The sequence below is a fragment of the Nerophis ophidion genome, linkage group LG26 (assembly GCF_033978795.1).
Source record: "Nerophis ophidion isolate RoL-2023_Sa linkage group LG26, RoL_Noph_v1.0, whole genome shotgun sequence".
NCBI classification, from domain to species: Eukaryota; Metazoa; Chordata; class Actinopteri; order Syngnathiformes; family Syngnathidae; genus Nerophis; species Nerophis ophidion.
This window is the reverse complement of record NC_084636.1, coordinates 10,666,635-10,682,601: the sequence shown is the minus strand read 5'-3', so window position 1 is coordinate 10,682,601 and position 15,967 is coordinate 10,666,635. Positions and strand designations below refer to the sequence as shown.

Below are 15,967 nucleotides of genomic sequence, written 5' to 3'. Positions count from 1 at the left end.
TCAAACATGGGGATTCCTTTATTGCTGTTAAATAATAGAGATAAAGGCGGGATTGCCTTAATGAATATTTTTAGGGTTTTCTGTGACATTTGGATACATTTTGCCACACCCACAGATGGCATGCAAGACCATGTGACCTGCACACATACTGTATCTTTAGAGGTTAGAGGTTACGCAGATAAAAGGATGGACAACAGCAATAACAACAAAAAACTGTTATCTTATCTCCTATTTCTACGACCACAGAAATCATCCGCCAGGAAGCTTCCACGTGTGTATATAAAGCAAAAAAACATTTTTTTTTAAATAAAACTCCTTAGACTTCAGTCGCCTCTGAATCTGGGAAACACGCAGGTGGAAAACCAAGATGGAGCAGATGGCGGTGTCACAAAAATTTGACAGCTGCCTGCTAGACTTTCACAGCCCAGAAGATGTGGTCCAGCAGGTCTGGTTTTTGACTCAGTTCTCAGCGCTAATTTGGGCCAATTACCGCCAACTGAACGTAAAGATGACATGAAGTTTTTACTTCAGTAGACCTTTTCGAGGAACAATTATACAAGAAGAGCTGCTGTTCTTTGAGGGGAAACATGAATTCCAGCATGGATTGTAGTATTGAGCTCCCTTATTGTCTGGGGCTGCATGAGTGCTGCCAGCACCAGGGAGATGTGGTTAATTAAGGGTGGAAACATGGATACCAGCATATATTGTGATATCCTGAAAATCCTCTTACTGGTATTGTGCTGTATGAGTCCTCCCGGCACTGTGGAGCTGCGGTTTATTAAGAGGGAAGAGGATTTCTAGCACCTATTGTGATGTTCTGGGGATGCATGAGTGCTGAGAGCATGGTGAGATGTGGTTAATTGAGGGGAAACAATAATTCCTAGCATGTTTTGTAACATTCTGAAGACCCCCCCATGGTCTGGGGTTGCTGCATGAGTGCTGCCAGAACGAGGGAGATGCGGTTAATTAAGGGTAATAACATGGATACCAGCATGTATTATGACATTCTAAAAAACCTCTAACTGGTCTCCGCCTGTATGAGTCCTCCTGGCACTGTGGAGCTACGGTCAACTAAGGGGAAACATGAATCCCAGCTTGTATCGTGACATTCTCAAGATCCTGGGGCGACATAGCTCTGTTGGTAGAGCGGCCGTGCCAGCAACTTGAGGGTTGCAGGTTCGATTCCCGCTTCCGCCATCCTAGTCACTGCCGTTGTGTCCTTGGGCAAGACACATTACTCACCTGCGCCCAGTGCCACCCACACTGGTTTAAATGTAACTTAGATATTGGGTTTCACTATGTAAAGCGCTTTGAGTCACTAGAGAAAAGCGCTATATAAATAAAATTCGCTTAGCTTCGCATCCTTTCACTGGTCTCAGCCGGCATGAGTGCTGCCAGCACCAGAGAGCTACGGTTGACTAACGGGGAAACATGAATCTCAGCATGTATCCTGACATTTTGAAGATCTGCTCTATGGTCTGAGGCTGCATGAGTGCTACCGGCACCAGAGAGCTACGGTTGACTACGGAGAAACATGAATCCTATCATGTATTTTGACATTCTGAAGATCCGGTCTATGGTCTGGGGCTGCATGAGTAATGCCAGCACCAGAGAGCTACGGTCAACTAACGGGGAAACATTAATCTCAGCATGTTATGTGACATTCTGAAGATCTTCTCACTGGTCTCGGCCTGCATGAGTGCTGCTGGTGGCAGAGAGCTACGGTTGACTACGGGGAAACATGAATCCCATTATGTATTTTGACATTCTGAAGAGCCGCTCGATGGTTTGGGGCCGCATGAGTGCTGCCAGCACCAGAGAGCTACGGTCAACCAAGGGGAAACATGAATCTCAGCATGTAATGTGACATTCTGAAAATCCTCTCACTGGTCTCGGCTGGCTTGAGTGCTGCCGGCACCAGAGAGCTACGGTTGACTATGGGGAAACATGAATCCCATCATGTATTTTGACATTCTGAAGATCAGCTCTATGGTCTCGGCCTGCAAGAGTGCTGCTGGCACCAGAGAGCTTAGGTTGACTACGGAGAAACATGAATCCCATCATGTATTGTGACATTCTGAAGATCCTGTCACTGGTCTGGGGCTGCATGAGTGCTGCCGGCACCAGAGAGCTAAGGTTAACTAAGAGGAAACAAGAATCTCAGCATGTATCGTGACATTCTGAAGATCCGGTCTATGGTCTGGGGCTGCATGAGTGCTGCCGGCACCAGAGAGCTACGGTTAATTAACGGGAAACATGAATCTCAGCATGTAAGGTGACATTCTCAAGGTCCTTTTCACTGGTCTTAGCCTGCATGAGTGCTGCCGGCACCAGAGAGCTACGGTTGACTACGGGGAAACATGAATCCCATCATGTATTTTGACATTCTGAAGATCAGCTCTATGGTCTGTGGCTGCATGAGTGCTGCCAGAACCAGAGAGCTACGGTTGACTAAGGGGAAACATGAATCCCAGCTTGTAACGTGACATTCTCAAGATCCTCTCACTGGTCTTGGCCTGCATGAGTGCTGCCAGAACCAAAGAGCTACGGTTAACTAACGGGAAACATAAATCCCATCGTGTATTGTGACATTCTGAAGATCCTGTCACTGGTCTGGGGCTGCATGAGTGCTGCCGGCACCAGATAGCTACGGTTAACTAACGGGAAACATGAATCTCAGCATGTATCGTGACATTCTCAAGATCTTCTCACTGGTCTCGGCCTGCATGAGTGCTGCCGGCACCAGATAGCTACGGTTAACTAACGGGAAACATAAATCTCAGCATGTATCATGACATTCTGAAGATCCTGTCACTGATCTTGGCCTGCATGAGTGCTGCTGGCACCAGAGAGCTACGGTTAACTAACGGGAAACATGAATCCCAACATGTATTGTGACATTCTGAAGATCCGCTCTATGGTCTGGGGCTGCATGAGTGCTGCCGGCACCAGAGAGCTACGGTTAATTAACGGGAAACATGAATCTCAGCATGTAAGGTGACATTCTCAAGGTCCTTTCACTGGTCTTAGCCTGCATGAGTGCTGCCGGCACCAGAGAGCTACGGTTGACTACGGGGAAACATGAATCCCATCATGTATTTTGACATTCTGAAGATCAGCTCTATGGTCTGGGGCTGCATGAGTGCTGCCAGCACCAGAGAGCTACGGTTGACTAAGGGGAAACATGAATCCCAGCTTGTAACGTGACATTCTCAAGATCCTTTCACTGGTCTTGGCCTGCATGAGTGCTGCCAGAACCAAAGAGCTACAGTTAACTAACGGGAAACATAAATCCCATCGTGTATTGTGACATTCTGAAGATCCTGTCACTGGTCTGGGGCTGCATGAGTGCTGCCGGCACCAGATAGCTACGGTTAACTAACGGGAAACATGAATCTCAGCATGTATCGTGACATTCTCAAGATCTTCTCACTGGTCTCGGCCTGCATGAGTGCTGCCGGCACCAGATAGCTACGGTTAACTAACGGGAAACATAAATCTCAGCATGTATCATGACATTCTGAAGATCCGCTCTATGGTCTGGGGCTGCATGAGTGCTGCCGGCACCAGAGAGCTACAATCGACCTCTGGGAAACACTAATCTCAGCATGTATCATGACATTCTGAAGATTCTCTCACTGGTCTCGGCCTGCATGAGTGCTGCCGGCACCAGATAGCTACGGTTAACTAACGGGAAACATGAATCTCAGCATGTATCGTGACATTCTCAAGATCTTCTCACTGGTCTCGGCCTGCATGAGTGCTGCCGGCACCAGATAGCTACGGTTAACTAACGGGAAACATAAATCTCAGCATGTATCATGACATTCTGAAGATCCTGTCACTGATCTTGGCCTGCATGAGTGCTGCTGGCACCAGAGAGCTACGGTTAACTAACGGGAAACATGAATCCCAACATGTATTGTGACATTCTGAAGATCCGCTCTATGGTCTGGGGCTGCATGAGTGCTGCCGGCACCAGAGAGCTACAATCGACCTCTGGGAAACACTAATCTCAGCATGTATCATGACATTCTGAAGATTCTCTCACTGGTCTCGGCCTGCATGAGTGCTGCCGGCACCAGAGAGCTATGGTTGACTACGGGGAAACATGAATCCCATCATGTATTTTGACATTCTGAAGATCCTTTCACTGGTCTCGGCCTGCATGAGTGCTGCCGGCACCAGAGAGCTATGGTTGATTACGGGAAAACATGAATCCCAGCATGTATCGTGACGTTCTGAAGATCCGCTCCATGGTCTGGGGCTGCATGAGTGCTGCCGGCACCAGAGAGCTACGGTTAACTAACGGGAAACATGAATCTCAGCATGTATCGTGACATTCTGAAGATCCGCTCAATGGTCTCGGCCTGCATGAGTGCTGCCGCTACTGTGGAGCTGCTGTTAATCTAAGAAAGACTATGAATGTCCACATTCGGAAGGTGGGCATGATCACCTTCATTTCCAACCAAAGATGCCTTAAAAAGTGCCTCACTGACTTTTGACACACGCTGGGAAATGAGGTGCTCCTGATTCTAAAGAAGCTGGTTATCATTAATAACTGGCGGGGGGAAAAAAACAATTAGTTGTATGACACAGATGTCATGCGGACAAAGAACGCTTGCAGGCTGAGTCAAGTAAATACCATCAGAGTCTTGGGGGGGGGGGGTCGAACTTCCCGTAGTTGGCTCACTTTGGTCTGTCATGCATCAGGAATCCTGCACTTTTTCAAACTGACACGTGCACTCGCTCGTGTTAGCGTTCATATTCTGTGTCACACTGCTGTGCAAAACCCAAAACCATTGAAGTTGGCACGTTGTGTAAATGGTAATTAAAAACAGAATACAATGATTTGCAAATCCTTTTCGACTTATATTTAATTGAATAGACTGCAAAGAAAAGATATTTAATGTTCCAACTAAAAAACTTCATTTTTTGGGGGGCAAATAATCATTAACTTAGAATTTAATGGCAGCAACACATTGCTAATAAATTGGCACAGGGGCATTTTTACCACTGTGCTACATGGCCTTTCCTTTTAACAACACTCAGTAAAGGTTTGGGAACTGAACTTCATAATGCGCCACACATTTTCAATGGGAGACAGGTCTGGACTACAGGCAGGCCAGTTTAGTACCCGCACTCTTTTACTGTGAAGCCACGCTGTTGTAACACGTGGCTTGGCATTGTCTTGCTGAAATAAGCAGGGGCGTCCATGATAACGTTTCTTGGATGGCACCTTTTGTTGCTCCAAAACCTGTACGTACCTTTCAGCATTAATGGTGCCTTCACAGGTGTGTAAGTTACCCATGCCTTGGGCACTAATACACCCCCATTCCATCACAGATGCTGGCTTTTCAACTTTGCGCCTAGAACAGTCCGGATGGTTCTTTTCCTCTTTGTTCCGGAGGACCCGACGTCCCCAGTTTGCAAAATATATTTGAAATGTGGACTCGTCAGACCACAGAACACTTTCGCACTTTGCATCAGTCCATCTTAGATGAGCTCGGGCCCAACAAAGCCGACGGAATTTCTGGGTGTTGTTGATAAATGGCTTTGCCTTTGCATTGTCGAGTTTTAACTTGCACTCACAGATGTAGCGACAAACTGTAGTTACTGACAGTGGTTTTCGGAAGTGATTCTGAGCCCATGTGGTGATATCCTTTACACACTGATGTCGCTTTTTTTTCAGTACCGCCTGAGGGATCGAAGGTCACAGGCCTTGGCTGCTTACGTGCAGTGAAAGCGACAGTTACGTTTGTTCAGTCATTGCTCCTGCTTTGTTTATTTTGCCCGATTCACCCTGCAACCTTCCTGTACCTTGGGCACTAATGCTCCCCCATACCATCACAGATGCTGGCTTTTCAACTTTGTGCCTAGAACATGGTTCGTTTCCTCTTCGTTCCGAAGGACACAAAGTCAACACTTTCCAAAAATAATTAAAAATGTGGACTCGTCAGACCAAATAACACTTTCCCCCTTTGCATCAGTCCATCTTAGATGAGCTCGGGCCCAGCAAAGCCGACGGAATTTCTGGGTGTTGTTGATAAATGGCTTTGGCTTTGCATTGTCAAGTTTTAACTTGCACTCACAGATGTAACGACAAACTGTAGTTACTGAGTGATTTTTGGAAGTGATTCTGAGCCCATGTGGTGATATCATTTACACACTGTCGCTTTTTGATTCAGTACCGCCTGAGGGATCGAAGGTCACGGGCCTTGGTCGCTTACGTGCAGTGATAGCGACAGTTACATTTGTTCAGTCATTGCTCCTGCTTTGTTTATTTTGCCCGATTCACCCTGCGACCTTCCTGTACCTTGGGCACTAATACACCCCCATACCATCACAGATGCTGGCTTTTCAACTTTGCGCCTAGAACAGTCCGAATGGTTCTTTTCCTCTTTGTTCCGGAGGACACGACATCCCCAGTTTCCAAAAACAATTTGAAATGTGGACTCATCAGACCACAGAACACTTTCCCACTTTGCATCAGTCCATCTTAGATGAGCTCAGGCCCAGTAAAGCGGACTGAATTTCTGGGTGTTGTTGATAAATGGCTTTGGCTTTGCATAGTTGAGTTTTAACTTGCACTCAAAGATGTAGCGACGAACTGTAGTTACTGACAGTGGTTTTCGGAAGTGATTCTGAGCCCATGTGGTGATATCCTTTACACACTGATGTCGCTTTTTGTTTCAGTACCGCCTGAGGGATCGAAGGTCACAGGCCTTGGCTGCTTACGTGCAGTGAAAGCGACAGTTACGTTTGTTCAGTCATTGCCCCTGCTTTGTTTATTTTGCCCGATTCACCCTGCGACCTTCCTGTACCTTGGGCACTAATGCACCCCCATACCATCACAGATGCTGGCTTTTCAACTTTGTGCCTGTAACATGGTTCGTTTCCTCTTCGTTCCGAAGGACACAAAGTCAACAGTTTCCAAAAATAATTTAAAATGTGGACTGGTCAGACCAAATAACACTTTCCCGCTTTGCATCAGTCCATCTTAGATGAGCTCGGGCCAAGCAAAGCGGACGGAATTTCTGGGTGTTGTTGATAAATGGCTTTGGCTTTGCATTGTCAAGTTTTAACTTGCACTCACAGATGTAGCGACAAACTGTAGTTACCGAGTGATTTTTGGAGGTGATTCTGAGCCCATGTGGTGATATCCTTTACACACTGTCGCTTTTTGATTCAGTACCGCCTGAGGGATCGAAGGTCACGGGCCTTGGTCGCGTACGTGCAGTGATAGCGACAGTTACATTTTTTCAGTCATTGCTCCTGCTTGGTTTATTTTGCCCGATTCACCCTGTGACCTTCCTTTACCTTGGGCATTAATACACCCCCATACCATCACAGATGCTGGCTTTTCAACTTTGCGCCTAGAACAGTCCGAATGGTTCTTTTCCTCTTTGTTCCGGAGGACACGACATCCCCAGTTTCCAAAAACAATTTGAAAAGTGGACTCATCAGACCACAGAACACTTTCCCACTTTGCATCAGTCCATCTTAGATGAGCTCAGGCCCAGTAAAGCGGACTGAATTTCTGGGTGTTGTTGATAAATGGCTTTGGCTTTGCATAGTCGAGTTTTAACTTGCACTCACAGATGTAGCGACAAACTGTAGTTACTGATTGATTTTTGGAAATGATTCTGAGCCCATGTGGTGATATCCTTTACACACTGTCGCTTTTTGATTCAGTACTGCCTGAGGGATCGCAGGTCACGGGTCTTGGCCACTTACATGCAGTGATAGAGACAGTTACGTTTGTTCAGTCATTACTCCTGCTTTGTTTATTTTGCTCGATTCACCCTGCTACCTTCCTGTACCTTGGGCACTAATACACCCCCATACCATCACAGATTCTGGCTTTTCAACTTTGTGCCTATAACAGTCCGAATGGTTCTTTTCCTCTTCGTTCCGAAGGACACAAAGTCCACAGTTTCCAAAAACCATTTGAAATGTGGACTCGTCAGACCACAGAACACTTTTCCATTTTGCATTACTCCATCTCAGATGAGCTCGGGCCCAGAAAAGCCGACTGAATTTCTGGGTGTTGTTGATAAATGGCTTTGGCTTTGCATAGTCGAGTTTTAACTTGCACTCACAGATGTAGCGACGAACTGTAGTTACTGACAGCGGTTTTCGGAAGTGTTTCTGATTCCATGTGGTGATATCCTTTACACACTTTCGCTTTTTGATTCAGTACCCCCTGAGGGATCGAAGGTCACGGGCCTTTGCCGCTTACGTGCAGTGATAGCGACAGTTACATTTGTTCAGTCATTGCTCCTGCTTTGTTTATTTTGCCCGATTCACCCTGCGACCTTCCTGTACCTTGGGCACTAATACACCCCCATACCATCACAGATGCTGGCTTTTCAACTTTGCGCCTAGAACAGTCCGAATGGTTCTTTTCCTCTTTGTTCCGGAGGACACGACATCCCCAGTTTCCAAAAACAATTTGAAATGTGGACTCATCAGACCACAGAACACTTTCCCACTTTGCATCAGTCCATCTTAGATGAGCTCAGGCCCAGTAAAGCGGACTGAATTTCTGGGTGTTGTTGATAAATGGCTTTGGCTTTGCATAGTTGAGTTTTAACTTGCACTCACAGATGTAGCGACAAACTGTAGTTACTGATTGATTTTTGGAAATGATTCTGAGCCCATGTGGTGGTATCCTTTACACACTGTCGCTTTTTGATTCAGTACTGCCTGAAGGATCGCAGGTCACGGGTCTTGGTCGCTTACGTGCAGTGATAGAGACAGTTACGTTTGTTCAGTCATTGCTCCTGCTTTGTTTATTTTGCTCGATTCACCCTGCTACCTTCCTGTACCTTGGGCACTAATACACCCCCATACCATCACAGATGCTGGCTTTTCAACTTTGTGCCTATAACAGTCCGGATGGTTCTTTTCCTCTTCGTTCCGAAGGAAAAAAAGTCCACAGTTTCCAAAAACCATTTGAAATGTGGACTCGTCAGACCACAGAACACTTTTCCATTTTGCATTACTCCATCTCAGATGAGCTCGGGCCCAGAAAAGCCGACTGAATTTCTGGGTGTTGTTGATAAATGGCTTTGGCTTAGCATAGTCGAGTTTTAACTTGCACTCACAGATGTAGCGACGAACTGTAGTTACTGACAGCGGTTTTCGGAAGTGTTTCTGATTCCATGTGGTGATATCCTTTACACACTGTCGCTTTTTGATTCAGTACCGCCTGAGGGATCGAAGGTCACGGGCCTTTGCCGCTTACGTGCAGTGATAGCGACAGTTACATTTGTTCAGTCATTACTCCTGCTTTGTTTATTTTGCCCGATTCACCCTGCGACCTTCCTGTACCTTGGGCACTAATACACCCCCATACCATCACAGATGCTGGCTTTTCAACTTTGCGCCTAGAACAGTCCGAATGGTTCTTTTCCTCTTTGTTCCGGAGGACAAGACATCCCCAGTTTCCAAAAACAATTTGAAATGTGGACTCATCAGACCACAGAACACTTTCCCACTTTGCATCAGTCCATCTTAGATGAGCTCAGGCCCAGTAAAGCGGACTGAATTTCTGGGTGTTGTTGATAAATGGCTTTGGCTTTGCATAGTCGAGTTTTAACTTGCACTTACAGATGTGGTGAGGCATTGTAGTTACTGACAGTGGTTCTCTGAAGTGTTCCTGAGCCCATGTGGTGATATCTTTTACACACTGATGTCGCTTTTTGTTGCAGCCACGCCTGTGATTGCGATCTTCGTTCTTCTTTATTTACGCTATGTTAAATATCGCCTTGACTTGGACCTAGTTTTTGTATTTTTGCTCGGAGTCCAAGGATTCAAAGCCTTCTCTTACCTGCACGCCGCTTCCTGCCTGTATCTCCTTGGCCGTAACGCGACACATACATGTACTCTTTTCGGGATCTTTACGCGATTGACACATTTTTCCGCACTTGCTTGTTGACAACGTAGGTTTGTTAGCATGTTAGCCGCATGCTCTTTGGTGTCCTGTTCCTTTAATCATGTGCTCCTTGGCTCTGCTTCGGCTAAACGAGGAATGTGTGAGTCTTTGTGTATTTTGGAGCGGGCCCAGAAGTCTTTCTCTGCAGGAGACCATCTTCTCTGCATCATTTATAACAAAAGACACCAGAGGAGTTTAGTGTGTGTGTGTGTGTGTGTGTGTGTGTGTGTGTGTGTGTGTGTGTGTGTGTGTGTGTGTTGTATTTCTACCCTTCCCTTACCCTTCTTGAGGCATCAACAAGGAAAAGTAGCTTCCATATGAGGAGGTGGGAACAAGTGAGGAAATAAATCATGGTCCCAATACGGAAAACTATTGCATCCAATAGAGAATGTCTCATCTGCACACCTGCTGGTTAAATCTATCAAAATTAGGGTCGACATATGAAATAACAAGTGTGTGTAAAAATTGTAATTGCTTCCCCTTTGGTCAACATATGTAATAACAAGTATGTGAATGGAATTAAAATGCACCCTTTTTGGCCAAAAATATTTAAACAAATAAATATGTATATAGAGACATACTGTAATAACTTGAAGTAAATAATGAAGACTTTTGTTGAGTAAAATTACCACTCTTTTCATAAAATTGCCAACATTTTAAGCTTTTCTTGTAAAACTGCGACTGTTTTTATCATAATATTGCACATTTGTCCAGTTTTTCTTGTAAAATTTTGTCTTGCATTGAGTAAAATGACGACCTTTATTATAATAAAGGCAAAATTCTAAGTTTTTCTTGTGAAATTACAACAATTTTTTTTACAACAAGCTTGTTTATATTTGCATAGTATGTATATATTATTTATGTTGTAAATACACATCTGTATATATCTAGAAAGGCTGGTCCTAAAGAAGTAGGCATTTCTGGGAGGTATCAGGAATGTAATAAATACAAGAATGTGTGAATTCTTGTACCTTCTTGAGACATCAACAAGGAAAAGTAGCTTCCATATGAGGAGGTGTGAACAAGTTAGGACATAAATCATGGTCCCAATACGGAAATCATTTCATCTCATAGAGAATGTCTCATTCGCACCCCTGCTGGTGGAATCTATCAAAATTAGGGTCAACATATGAAATAACAAGTGTGTGTAAAAAATTTGAATTGCCCCCCCCGGTCAACATATGTAATAACAAGTGGGTGTAAGAAATTAAAATTGCCCACTTTGGCCAAAATTATTAAAATAAATATGTATATGGAGACATACTGTAAAATTATTACTTTTTGTGTAGAATTATTACTTTTTAATGCAAAATGGCAACATTTGTCATATAAAATTCTGACTTTTATCACAATATTGCCAATTGTTTTGTTGTTATTATAAAATAGTGACATTTTTTTGAGTAAATATGACTTGTGTCATAATTTTGCAGAGTAAAATTCAGAACATTATGATAAAATTGCCAAAATGTTAGTTTTCTAATAAAATTCTGACTTTTGTTGAGTAGAATTACCACTCTTTTCATAACATTGACAACATTTTAAGCTTTTCTTGTAAAACTGCGACTGTTATTGAGTAAAATTCCAACTTTATCATAATATTGCACAATTGTCCAGTTTTTCTTGTAAAATTTTGCCTTGAATTGAGTAAAATGACGACTTTTATTTTAATAAATCCAAAATTCAAAGTTTTTCTTGTGAAATTGTGACCTTTTTCTTGTGAAAGTCCAACTATTTTTTTTTACAACAAGCTTGTTCATATTTGCATAGTATGTATATATTATTTATGTTGTAAATACACATCTTTATATATCGAGAAAAGCTAGTCCTAAAGAAATAGGCATTTTTGGGAGGTATCAGGAATGTAATAAATACAAGAATGTGTGTGTGTGTGTGTGTGTGTGTGTGTGTGTGTGTGTGTGTGTGTGTGTGTGTGTTTTCTTGTATTTCTACCCTTCTTCAGACATCAACAAGGAAAAGTAGCTTCCATATGAGGAGGTGTGAACAAGTTAGGACATAAATCATGCTCCCAATACGGAAAACCATCGCATCTAATAGAGAATGTCTCATTTGCACACCTGCTGGTGAAATCTATCAAAATGACGGTCAACATATGAAATAACAAGTGTGTGTAAAAAAAATGTAAATGCTCACCCGCTGGTCAACATATGTAATAACAAGTGAGTGTAAGAAATTAAAATGGCGTCCTTTGGCCAAAATTATTTAAAAAAAATAAATAAATATTTATAGAGACATACTGTAACAACTTGAAGTAAATAAAATTTACAAACAAAAAATTCAAAAATAAAGAAATTAACTAAAAGCAGTATTTTCCTCACAAAGTGTCATCTTTTTTTCTTATAAAATTGGGAACAATTTCTCATATTCTTTCTGTTTCTGTAATATGGCAATATTTACTTGTAAAATCATTACTTTTTGTGTAAAATTATAACTTTTTAATGCAAAATGGCAACATTTGCCATATAAAATTCTGACTTTTATCACAATATTGCCAATGTTTTGTAGTTCATTATAAAATAATGACATTTTTTTAGTAAACATGACTTGTCATAATTTTGCAGAGTAAAATTCTGATCATTATGATAAAATTGCCGAAATGTTAGTTTTCTTATAAAATTGTGACTTTTGTTGAGTATAATTACCACTCTTTTCATAAAATTGCCAACATTTTAAGCTTTTCTTGTAAAACTGCAACTGTTATTGAGTAAAATTCCAACTTTTATCATAATATTGCACGATTGTCCAGTTTTTCTTGTAAAATTTTGCCTAAAGTAAAATGACGACCTTTATTATAATAAAGCCAAAATTCTAAGTTTTTCTTGATAAATTGTGACCTTTTTCTTGTGAAAGTCCAACTTTTTTTTTTTACAACAAGCTTTTTTATATTTCCATAGTATATATATATTATTCATGTTGTAAATACACATCTGTATATATCTAGAAAGGCTGGTCCTAAAGAAGTAGGCATTTTTTCGAGGTCCCAAGAATGTAACAAATACAAGAATGTGTGTGTGTGTGTGACCAACACACACACACACCACAAAAATGTCCACTAAGTGTATCCAGAGACACAAACATGCTGTTTTCCCAGGCTCAGATCCCCAAACCACACATCATCCCTTTCCATGACACACACACACACACACACACACACACACACACACACACACACACACACACACGCCGCGACGCTTCAGTAGTAATGCGATGTCACTCTGACAAGACGTAACCATATTTGTCGTATCGCTCCATTTGGCGCCCTGATCGCTGTCTTTTCCCGCTGGCGCTTATCAGCAGGAAGCATGGAGAAGGCTCCTGATTGCCTCGTTAGCAGATGCTACTTTACACGCTCCTCTAATAAGGCCATGAAGACAATTAAGGGTCAGGAGTAACCTCGCTTTATATCTGCTCACGTTCTTGAGTTTAGTTTCCATCAAGCAGTGCACTTGTCTCACTTTGATGCATAAAGTAGCAAAACTGTACTGTTGAAACTTTTTGCCATCCCTCAAATAGTAGTAGTACTGCAAGGGAGTAATTGTACACACATTATATTTTTTTAAAGCCAATTAAACAACAACATTATATATATTGCCAAAAGTATTTGGCCACCTGCCTTGACTCACATATGAACTTGAAGTGCCATCCCATTCCTAACCCATAGGGTTCAATATGACATTGGTGCACCTTTTGCAGCTATTACAGCTTCAACTCTTCTGGGAAGGCTGTCCACAAGGTTGCGGAATGTGTTGATAGGAATTTTCCACCATTCTTCCAAAAGCCTATTGGTGAGGTCACACACTGATGTCGGTGGAGCAGGCCTGGCTCTCAAGTCTCCGTTGTAATTCGTCCCAAAGGTGTTCAGGTCAAGACTCTGTGCAGGCCAGTCAAGTTCACCCACAGTCATATTGGAAGAGGAAGGGGGTCCGCTCCAAACTGTCCCCACAAGGTTGGGAGCGTGGAATTGTCCAAAATGTTTTGTTATCCTGGAGCATTCAAAGTTTCTTTTCACTGGAACTAAGCTAATTCCAACCCTTGATGCTGAGTGCCAAGCAGGGGGGTAATGGGTCCCAAAAGAGCTTTGGTGAGGTCACAAGCTGATGTTGGTGGAGAAGGCCTGGCTCTCAAGTCTCCTTTTCTAATTCATCCCAAGGTTGGGAGCATTGGAATTGTCCTAAATGTTTTGGTTTTCTGGAGCATTTTAGGTTCCTTTGACAGTTCCACACCTGAGAGCGGCCGATTCTTTCACAAATGTTTGTAGAAGCAGTGTCTATGCCTAAGCGCTAGATTTTATACACTTGTGGCCGGTCCAAGTGATTACGACACCTGATTTGGATCATTGGATGTGTGGCCAAATAATTATAATTATATATATATATACATATATATATATATATATATATATATATATATATATCCATCCATCCATCCATCCATTTTCTACCGCTTATTCCCTTTTGGGGTCGCGGGGGGCGCTGGCGCCTATCTCAGCTACAATCGGGCGGAAGGCGGGGTACACCCTGGACAAGTCGCCACCTCATTGCAGGGCCAACACAGATAGACAGACAACATTCACACTCACATTCACACACTAGGGCCACTTTAGTGTTGCCAATCAACCTATCCCCAGGTGCATGTTTTTGGAAGTGGGAGGAAGCCGGAGTACCCGGAGGGAACCCACGCATTCACGGGGAGAACATGCAAACTCCACACAGAAAGATCCCGAGCCTGGATTTGAACCCAGGACTGCAGGAACTTCGTATTGTGAGGCAGACGCACTAACCCCTCTGCCACCGTGAAGCCCCACTTTTTTTTATTATTAATTTTTATTTGACTACTTTTAGATTGTTTTGTGTCATGTTTGTGTGTCCTCAATTGCTCCTTCGATTGTATTTATGAATGTCGCTGTTTTGGAATTGGAATTGTATTACTCTGGTGTTATTGTGTATTATATTTTTTGGACTTGAATAATAAAAGAAATAGAAATAAAAACATAACAAATTTACTTTGAAACAAATACATCTAAGTCATAAGTGCTTAAAAAATACATAAAATACTAAAAAACACTTTTTTTATTTTATTGTTTTTGACAATGGCAATAAAATATGTGCTTTAAAAAAATAAAAATACATATGTATATTCAAATATATTATGATGGTGTTATTGTGTATTTTTTTGGACTTGATTAATAAAAAATCAAAATATAAAAAATTAAACTTTTAATAATAAAAATAATACATTTTATTTGGTATAGCGCGTTTCAGAGTACTCAAAGACCCTTTACAGGATTAAAAAAAATCAAATATAAAACAGTTCAAAGTAATAATATCAAATACAGGAAATATAAATCTCATTGTGTACTCCACTATACTACTAAAAAATATCCTTTAAATTTACAATGCTACAGTAAATAAATATTCAAGTAAATAATCACTTGTAAAAACCAAATATTTTGATGAATATGTTCTTATAACTTCTACTTTCTATTTCTTTTACAGAAGAGCCACTTGCAAAGAGGAGTTTTGATGCTCTTTGAGGAAAGAAGGTAAGTCCTTTTCTTCATCGAGGTTTTCAAAACCAGTCCACAAAAACATGCTCAAGATATCCAGCAACGTTTTTTTTTTTTCACCCGACTGCTGTCTTGCCCGGACAGGAAGTGATCGTATGACGCGAAGAACCACCACCACCCCCCACCACCCCCCCCCCCCCCCACCACCCCCCCCCCCACCCCCCCTTGGGCGCCCTGACTCCATATATCATGGTCATATTTCACATATCCTCAGTCCAGCTGGATAAATGGCGCGTCTGTAAATGTTCGATACAAAAAGGGATTCAACTCTTTTTTTTTTCTCCTGGGAACTTGGCTTACATTATACCTCAAACATTTTAAGCCCTCCCTCTTCAGTGGGCCTTTCTCCGCCAGCCAGGGGTCGGTCCAGCTCGCATGGAGCTGGGAAAGGTGTTCCGCATATAGAATCGGCGTGTGAATGGAGGATTGTGGGATTGCGGCCA

At 42.5% G+C, this 15,967-nt stretch overlaps 1 long non-coding RNA gene across 1 annotated transcript in view; it reads left to right on the top strand.

The window, feature by feature from the left end:
* Positions 1 to 15,559, top strand: part of LOC133543798 (uncharacterized) — a 107,798-nt gene extending 92,239 nt beyond the window's left edge. Inside the window, exon 4 of the long non-coding RNA XR_009804526.1 lies at positions 15,454 to 15,559. This is a non-coding gene — a long non-coding RNA (uncharacterized LOC133543798). The remainder of the gene's footprint in view (positions 1 to 15,453) is intronic.
* The last annotated feature ends 408 nt before the right edge of the window (positions 15,560 to 15,967 follow it).